Consider the following 9,803-nt stretch of genomic DNA (forward strand, 5'->3'; position numbering starts at 1 on the left):
TTGTTCAAATACTTCCCAGCTTGTGTGTTAGTACTGTGCACACACAAAATAATACAAGCATGGAATCGGGTGTGGCACACCTATAATCTCAGCATTGGAGAGTTAGAGGCAGGAGGATTGTTATGAGTTTAAGGCCGGGCTGAGCTACATATGTGTGAGACCTTGTCTCAAAACAATGGTAAGAATATATTGTACAGATGAAGAAAGTTAAGTCACTGAAGGAAAAAAAACCTCATTGATTTAACACATTTGTGTATGTGTGTACATGTGTGTGCACAGGCATGTATGTGTGCGTGTGTGTGGAGGTCAGAGGTCAACCTTGTGTGTCTTCCTCAGTCAGTCTCCACCTTGGTTTTTGAAACAAGGTCTCCCACTGGCATGGGCCTCCCCAGTATGACTGCGTGGCTGTTGGGTCACGGGAATCTACTTCTCTTTGCCTTCCGGGCACTAGGATCACCAAGGTCTCCTCACATCTTGAACTCTGTCCCCGTCTGCCTGTGTCTCCTGAGTGCTGGGATTAAAGGAGTTCACTGGCTCTGCCCCACGTGGTATTTTTTTTTTTAATTTTTAAATTTGGGTATGGGGGATTGAACTCAGGTCTTTGCTTGCATGGGAAGTGCTTTGCAGACTGAGCCACCTCCCAGCCCCTCAACAGTACTTCTTAAGCTGTGGTGCAGGGTGGTGGAGAAGCAGCCATGAGCACAACGAGCCAGCATGCTCTGGCCCTGTCCTGTCTAGTGGGCGAGCCGGGCTGCTGGGAATCTCTGTGGTGCAACACGAGGCAGTGAGGTAGCGGGCTGAGTAATGGCTGGGTGAAGACAGTCCAGTCCTCACCTGTCATTTTTCGTCACTCCTGTGACAAAAAAGCCTGACAAAGACAGCTTGAGGAAGGGTTGGTTTGTTTGTTTTTTACCCACAGTTCCAAGAAATACATTCGACCATGGTGGGGAAGTCCTGCGGGCAGGAGAGTGACTAGCTGGTCACATTGTCAGGAAGTAGAGAGAGATGGATGTTGGTACTTGGCTAATTTCTCTGTTTTAGGAAGTCCAGGAGACCAGGACCCCAGTCCATGGCTTGGTGCTACCCATATTTAGGGAGGTTCTTCTCACCTCAATTAACCCAGATAATCCCTCACAGACATGCTCAAAGCTTGGTTCCATGGTAATGCTAAATCCTGTCATGGTAGCCATCACATTCAGAAGTGGGCCTTTATCTGGAGTGAGGATAGATGCACTTATCCTAAGCCTCTGGGGGTAAATTCTGCCTGGGCTGACTGGAGGTCCTTGTTATGGGGCCTTCACCAGAGAAGACTGCTCAGACAAGGGTTTAAGCCAATAGACAGTCTTTATTAGCTGGCCAGCGACTACACTGGGTGTTTGGGATTCCACTGTAGCACTGAGTCTTTCTCAGGATGAGCTTTTAAGTACAGAAACCATATTCTGGGTTGACATACTTCAGTTAACAAGAGCAGGGAGCCAGAAGCGGAACTACAGAAGCCAAAAAGCAAGGTTAGAGACTTCCCCAGAACTCTGGACTTGGATGGATTAGGCCTTTGTTTTAGTTTTGGCAGGTGGTGCCGGCTGTGTTCTGAGTTTTACAGCCCGAATGGCACTTCCATCATGGAGTCAGTTGTGCTAGGGTCTCTGGGCCTACCGAGTGTGGGACCCTGTTATAGTTCTGACTCCAGAACTGGTGATGTCACCAGAAGTGACAGAAAGGGAAATAGGTGGGTGAGGAAGGCTCAGAAGCTGAAGCGTCATCAAGAAGGACCCAGGGCCACCCAAACTTGGAAGGAGCAAGAAGGACCCTGCCCCAGAGCCTGCAGAGAATGTGGTCCTGACAGTACCAGATTTCAGGCTGTGACTTCTGGAACTGAGAGAACAAATACTTTGAATTTGGGGTCATGTGGGTAGGTGCTATTCACTGTCACAGCCCAAAGATGGGGACAAGCAGTCATGCCTTGAAAAAAAATATTATATTAAAAGAGATGACCCAGGCTCAGAAAGACAAATATTGCATGTTCACTCTCATACATGAAGCCTAGCTTTTAATCATCAAAAATGAGTGTTTGTGGGTGAGAGTGGAGGCCAGGAAGGGAAAAGGGGTCCATGTGACGGGGAGGGGGCATGATGTGGGGGGCAGTAAACACATGTTGTGTGAAAGTGGACAGGAAGGTGTAGCAGGGGCAGGGCTGGAGAGCAGAGAGATGGGGAGGTCACTAAAACTAAGTGGGAATGAAACCCCCATAATGAAATTTGTATACTAATTAAAAAATACCCAAAGGGGTGGAGGCTGGAGAGATGGCTCAGCAGTTAAGAGCACTTGTTCTTCCAGAGGACCCGAGTTCAGTTCCCAGCTCCCATCTGGCACCCTCCTCTGCCCTCTGTGGGCATCAGGTTTGTACATGGTACACACACATACAGGCAAAACATGGATACACATGATATAAAAGGAACAGATCTAAAAAAAGAAAGAAAGAAAGAAAGAAAGAAAGAAAGAAAGAAAGAAAGAAAGAAAGAAAGATAAGCAAGCCGGGTGGCCTGGATGGGGCCTTCACGGTTGGGAGGGGATTTGGGGGCCGGGAACTAAGAGTGAGAAAAGGGATCCTGGGGAGGGTAGGCTCTGTGCAGCAAAGGGCACAGCCAATGTCAGAAGCAAAGGCCCGGCAGCCCCTGCCGCAGCTGTGAGGCCCAGTTCCTGTGTTTTCTCTAGTTGCAGTCACGTGCCCTCAGAATCGTCTCCAGACCTGTCCTGCTGCGACCACTTCTCCGCAGCCTGGTGACATCAGTGGTCTTGTAAGGTTTTCATTCCAACAGGAGGGATAAGCCCCAACCTGTGCGTGGTGACACCAGGGACCCGGGGAAGGTGCCCCAGGACTCACTGGAGCCCAAGGGGTAAACACATAGCTCAGATGCCTGGCTCCCTCCCCCTCCTCCCACAGCCATAGGCATCTCTGTTTGGTCACCAGGTCACAGCAATAGGTCATTTTCCCTGGGCTGGGGCAGGTCTGAGAACCGTTTCTTCATCATTCTTAGTAGCCACCATAATTGTTGACACCTGACACATAAACGCACCTATCTAACAAAGGATTTTTTTTTTTTTTTTTTTTTACAGGAAGAAGGCAGAGCTTGGCTGGGAGGACTTCAAGGAACCTTCTCGAAGGTAGAGATATAGATGAAAATCTCCGAGATCTCTTTACATGCGTCCTTCGGAAGCCAATGTCACGGTGTGGTAGGGATTTGTGGTTCAGTCTGAATGGCTCCACTGGGCTGGAGAGAAGGTTCAGTGGGTCAAGTGCTTGCTTTATATGCAAGAGTGAGGACCCAAGTTCGGATCCCTAGAACCAAGGCAAAGTATGACATCATAGCGTGCGTGTGTGATCCCAGCACCCCTCCAGCAAGACAGGATTCAGAGATAGGGGACTCCCTAGAAGCTCCTGCATTAGCCAGCCTGTCCTGCGCAGTGGTGAACAAGAGATTCTGTCTCAAACAGGGTCAAAGGGGAGGGCTGACACCCAAGGTTGTCCTTTGGCACGCATGCACCCCCACTCTCACACACAGAGATGAAGATGAGGAAGAGGAGGAGGCAGGCAGTCGATTAAGAAGATACTTGTCTCTGACCGTGGTGGTGTATGTTTTTTAGTCCCAGCACTTGGGAGGCAGAGGCAGGTGGATCTTTAGGAGTTTGAGGTCAGCCTGGTCTACAGAGCGAGTTCCAGGACAGGACAGGCTACACAGAGAAACCCTGTCTCAAAAAAAAAAAAAAAAAAAAAAAAGAAAGAAAGAAAGAAAGACACTTGCCACATGGCCTCTGCATGCTCACACACATGCATGTACATATGTGAATACATACATAAATAAAAGTAGAAATAAATGGCTCTTCTTTATGGCTCCCCCTGGACTCATTTCCCAAACCTGTAGTGCTGGGAATCCCTTGAGACCTGAGCCGGGACACAGGCATCTCCCTGCAGTAACTCTAACCACTAGTGCAGACCCACAGGCCCCTCTGTCACCCTCTCCATGCCCACAGCCCTCATTCCTGGTTCTGTTCAAAGGAGAGTTCACCAGTCCTGCCTCCCAGCCTTGATGCTCACGGGTTTCTCCGCCAGGCACGATCTCCCCAGGCTATTTGTGGAGCTTCCTCTCTTTCTCCAGGCCTAGGCTTAGAGGTTCCCTCAGAGAAGCCTTTTGGGAACCCCACTGTCACTGTCCCTCTGATCATTGTACACCTGTTTTCTGCAATTTGAGGCATCCTCTCACTGAGGGAGGAGGAGGCTCGTGAGAACCATAAGAAATTGAAAATAGTTGCAAGCCCCCCCCCCCCCCGAGGCTGTATAAGCAGTGAGCAAATGCTGGGGAGAGGAGAGCTGCCTGTGCCCAAGACTCCAGAGATGCAGGTTTTTGTGAGCTGTCACCTGAGCTGGGGTGGACTTCCCAGTCTCCCATGCTGTGGTAGGTAACCCCAATATGGCCACTGACTCACAGATGGACCGGGGTGGATTCATTTCTTTGGTGTGTTACTGCTCTCTCTCTGCCTGAGGCGAATGAAGAATCTCCCTGGGGAAAGTCTGGCAGTGTGTGAGCTCCTCCAGCTAAACTCTGTGTCATTGCAAGTTCTGTTAGGGCAAAGCAGGCAGATCAGTGAGAAAGATGCCCTCTGCAAGGTTGTGAAACATGTGCCCACAAGACACTTGCCAATCACAGAGGGAAAGCAGTCACCTCACAGGAAGACACCTCGCAGGAGTCAATCTAGCTGTCACCAGGAAGGGACAGGGGTGTCTGTCCTATGCCCTGGTAGGATGGATGTATGAAGGAGGGAGGGTATATGTCACCTCAAGGGTGTTCCTGCCTAAAATCCAGCCTGAATCTCAGTTCTGTGGTGGCGAGTGAGTTTTCTTGGAGAGTCTTTCTATTCACCCTAGGGAGGGTACTGACAGACTGAAGAGAAGATTTGACACATGTCCAGCTTGGTGAGCTGGTGGGAATATTGGGATCACTCATGTCCAGCTTGGTAAGCTGGTGGGTGTGAGTATACTGGGATTATCTCCAGAAACATGGCTGCCTTGAAGGTACACCATCAACAATCCCCACCCCCCCGCATGGGTGATACACAGATGAGTCTTCATCCAGTCAGCCCTCTCCTCCTGAACACTCTAGTGTCTCCAGAAGAGCTACATACAGCTGGGCCAGCAGGTGGCTGTGATCTCAGGTGAGGGTCTGATCCCCCCCCCCCCCATCCCCATTCTACCAAGGGTCTCAGGAGTCTGGGTGATCACAGCTCTGAGTCTGAGTCAGCAATGGCCACCTCACAGTGTTACACAATGGGACACCCAGTCCCAAAGGAAAAGTGTCCCAGAAAGTCACTGGTTTATTTCTTCAAACAATGTAGCCATCAGGCATCAGGAAGAGGTTGTAGAACATTCCAGAAGGAAGGTGATGCATCCCAATCAAATGCAGCTCATGATCATGGAATCAGAGAAAATGTCTTTACCTTCTGTCATAGAGGAAGGGATGGACAGAGAGAAGGAGAGATGGAGGAAGGGAAGGAGAGGGGGGGAAGTGCTGTGGGATGTTCTGTATGGCAAATGTGTTGCTAATTAGTCAATAAATAAAACACTGATTGGCCATTGGCTAGGCAGGAAGTGTAGGCGGGACAAGGAGGAGAATAAAGCTGGGAAGTGGAAGGCTGAGTCAGAGAGACACTGCCAGCCACCACGATGAGAAACAGCATGTGAAGATGCCGGTAAGCCACGAGCCATGTGGCAAGGTATAGATTAATAGAAATGGATTAATTTAAGCTGTAAGAACAGTTAGCAAGAAGCCTGCCATAGCCATACAGTTTGTAAGCAATATGTCTCTGTGTTTACTTGGTTGGGTCTGAGCAGCTGTGGGCCAGGCAGGAAAACTTTAGCTATAGGGAAGAGAGAGAACAGAGTAAGGGGGACCAATAGAGGATACTTGTGGCTCAGAAGTTTGTTGCTGTGGGTCTCTTCTTATGTACTGTCCTTGAAATGACATGGAGTTGCAGTGCAGACACAGGAAGCCAGGCCAGGGACAGCTGGGGACACCTACATGGGTGTTATGGGCCATTCTGTTCGGGTGGAGATGGTAGTCATGTACACCCACACAAGTCAGCCAGTGGCACAGAGACCACACACTTGCCCTGCAGTCAGACTATCTCTGGCTCTGACACACACCATAGCCACAGCTAGGTAAAACGTAACTGTCAGGGAGACAGATTCCCCATACCTGCACATCCTTTCTGCCTCTGGAGATCTGGGGGCCATCTTGGCACTCTCCAGTAACCCTATAATTATTCCAAAATTGCGATAGTTTGAGTGTAACTGGTCCCCATAAGCACATAGTGAGTGGCACTATTAGGAGGTGTGGCTTGTTGGAGTAGGTATAGTCTTGTTGGAGGAAATGTGTCACTGTGGGGGTAGGCTTTGAGGTCTCACATATGTTCAAGCCATGCCCAGTGTCTCAGTCTTCCTGCTGTCTGTGGATCAAAGACGTAGAACTCTCAGCTCCTTCTCCAGCACCATGTCTGCCTGCACACCGCCATGTCTCACCATGATGATAATGGACTGAACCTCTGAACTGTAAGCAAGTCCCCATTAAATGTTTTCCTTTATAAGCATTGCCATGGTCATGGTGTCTCTTCACAGCAATAGAAACCCTAAGACAAAAATAAACACCAGAAAGAAACAGCATACACATTCATCTTCCCTCCTGAGCTCCCATGTGCTCCCCAAGAACGCCTCTGTCCACCCATGTGACTTAGAGTGCTGCCAGCTGTCTGTCCCCCATGGGCTGTCAGCTCCGTGAGAGCCAGGCAAGGATCTGCCTTTTCCCAGTGACGCCTCAGCCTCTGGAAGTGTATCTGGCACACAGTAGATGCTTATGACCCATTGCTAGATAACCAAATGAGAGACCTATGGCTAACCTTAACTTAATATATAGCCAAGGATGAAGTAGAGCTTTTGACCCTCTTGCTCCTACCTCCCAGTTGCTAGGATAAGAGGTGTTACCCAAGAAGCCAGTTTATTCCATGCTGGGGATTGAACTCAGGGTGTTGAGCATCCCTAGTCTGGAGAACCTGGGGGACCCAACTGGGCTGGCAGGTATGCTTGGGCAGCGAGGGGAGCTCAGGGCCTCCAGCCACATGCTGCTGTGATGGGCACAGCCCATGGTGGAGGATGAGCATCTCTTGACCCCTACAGTGCATCTGTAGTGTGGAGCCATCCTGGGACCTGGCTGGGGAAGGGACATCACTGTCTATTGTGAGTGCCTCAGTGGAGAGCCATTTATGGGAGCCCACAAGCTCCAGATTCTTCCACTAGCCTTGGGGCTGTAATGCACATTATGTTGGTAAATTGCACACTGTTTGAACTTATGAAAAGCAGAATCAGGGAGCAAGGAGGCCTTTGTCTCCTCCCAACCCCCCTGGTCAGACTGGGCCCCTGGCTGTGCACACCCCCTTTCTGGCTGCTTGTGATACTGGGCCAGTTGCACATGGCCTCAGGAGGTGCTGGAGTAAGTAGAGGGTGGAAGGGAACCAAAGAGGGGACTTCATCTGTGCAGCTAAGGGAAAGGTGTCATCCATGGTGGGGTGAGACTTTTCAATGATGTGTCTGCAAACCCTTCACCCATGTTCTGTAAGAATCCTAGTTCCTGGGACTGGAGAGATAGCTCAGAGGTTAAGAGCAGTGGCTGCTCTTCCAGAGGTCCTGAGTTCAATTCCCAGTAACCACATGGTGGCTCACAACCATCTGTAGTTAGATCTGGTGCCCTCTTCTGGCCTGCATACATGCAGGCAGAACACTGTATACATAATAAATACATCTTTAAAAAAAAAAAGAATCCTAGTTCCTTTTCTACCGCTGTGATAAAACACGGACAAAAAAACAATCTGGGGGCCAGGCGGTGGTGGCTAATCCCAGCACTTGGGAGACAGAGCCAGGCGGATCTCTGTGAGTTCAAGGCCAGCCTGGTCTATAGAGCAAGATCCAGGACAGGCACCAAAACTACACAGAGAAACCTTGTCTCGAAAAACGAAACAAAACAACAACAACAAAAACAATTTGGGGAGGAAAGGGTTTATTTGGCATATGTATTCTGGGTCAGAGTCCATTGAGAGAAGTCAAGGCAGGAACTCAAGCAGGGCAGGAACCTGGAGGCAGGAGCTCCAGCAGAGGCCACGGAGGGGTGCTGCTCACTGGCTTGTTCTTCATAGCTTGTTCAACCTGTCTTCTTTAGAACCCAGAACCACCGGCCCACTGGTAGCAATGTCTCCCAGTGGGTTGGGCCCTCCCACATAAATCCTTAATCAAGAAAGTGGCCCACAGCTTTGTCTATAGGCCACTCTGAAATGTCTATAGGCATTTTCTCAGTTGAGGTTCCTTTTCCCAGATAACTCTAGTTTGTGTCAAGTTGACAAAAAACCTAACCAGGACAGTAAATAAAAACAGCAAACTCATAGGTGGCCTTATTCCTTTGCTATAAAATACACACACACACACACACACACACACACACACACACACACATATACACATGTGCACACATACATATACAAATATAGAAATAAATATTAAATAAGCCAGTCTCTTTAAGATTTCATATAATCTTGAGTCTGGTTCATAATCTTTTTTTTTTTTTTTTTTTTTTTTGAGACAGGGTTTCTCTGTGTAGCTTTGGAGCCTGTCCTGGAACTTTCTCTGTAGCCCAGGCTGGCCTCGAACTCCCAGAGATCCACCTGCCGCTGCCTCCCGAGTGCTGGGATTAAAGGTGTATGCCACCACCGCCCAGCCTGGTTCATAATATTAAAGGGTCAGGTCCGTAATCCAACAGTTTATATTTGAAATATGTTAGTAATAAACCTTGTTGATTTCACAGAGGGGACATTCTGACCTCTTGTTTGGAGCCTGGGTAACAGGAGCAGGAGGCTTCCTGTGGCATTTTAGTGGCAGCCGGTTGCTGATGACACACAGGTGGTGAGCAGGTATTCCAGGGCTCAGCTGTGACTAGTGAAATGAGAGAGAGTCATCCTGATCCTCGGTTCTCCCCGTCTCCAAGACTGGCTAGGGCGGCACTCCTTCATCTAATGGGCAGGGTGTTGCCCATCTCCAGGCACCTGTTAAACCACTCTGAATGTGACCTGGTGAGAACCCAGAGTCTCCGTGAGCAGGAGAGACAGGTGTGGGATAGGCGTGGACTGGGGACGTGGCTGTGCCTGTCCAACAAGCTCCTTTGTTGCCTGTGACCGTGGCATGCTGGACTTTCTCTCCCTGGTCTCAGGGACCAGGACAGGAGATTCCCAGCATGTAGACCCAAGGAGGTGCTGACCGATTTCACAGAGCCCACCTGCCAGCCTGTCCCAACCCAGAGGTTGTATTGCTTCAATTTCGTTGCTTACAAACAAGATAAACCCATTGAGCAAGTCCAAACCAAAGTCAAGGGAGCCAGCTACTGAGGACCCTGGAGTCACTGCCTTGACGCCATGTGGGTTAGAAGCCAGTCCTGGAACATGGCCAAGAGCTGCCCCCCCCACCTTCTCCTCTCCCTTTCTCCTTTCTTCTTTTTCCTTCTCCTCCCCTCCGATCTGTCTAGCCCACTCTCTTTTCTCCTACCCCTGACATCTCACTTCATCCCATAGTAATCAGGGGGAGGTGCTGTTTTCATTGTTTTAAGGGCTGGACAGGCCAGGGAAGCTGCCCAAGGCCACGGGGTAAGGGTCAGGCTCTTAAGCCAGGCTCAGTCATGTGCTGTGTTTCTTCTGTCTTTAGCTACTTGGCTGGTGAC

The sequence above is a fragment of the Peromyscus eremicus genome, chromosome 5 (assembly GCF_949786415.1).
Source record: "Peromyscus eremicus chromosome 5, PerEre_H2_v1, whole genome shotgun sequence".
Classification (NCBI taxonomy): domain Eukaryota; kingdom Metazoa; phylum Chordata; class Mammalia; order Rodentia; family Cricetidae; genus Peromyscus; species Peromyscus eremicus.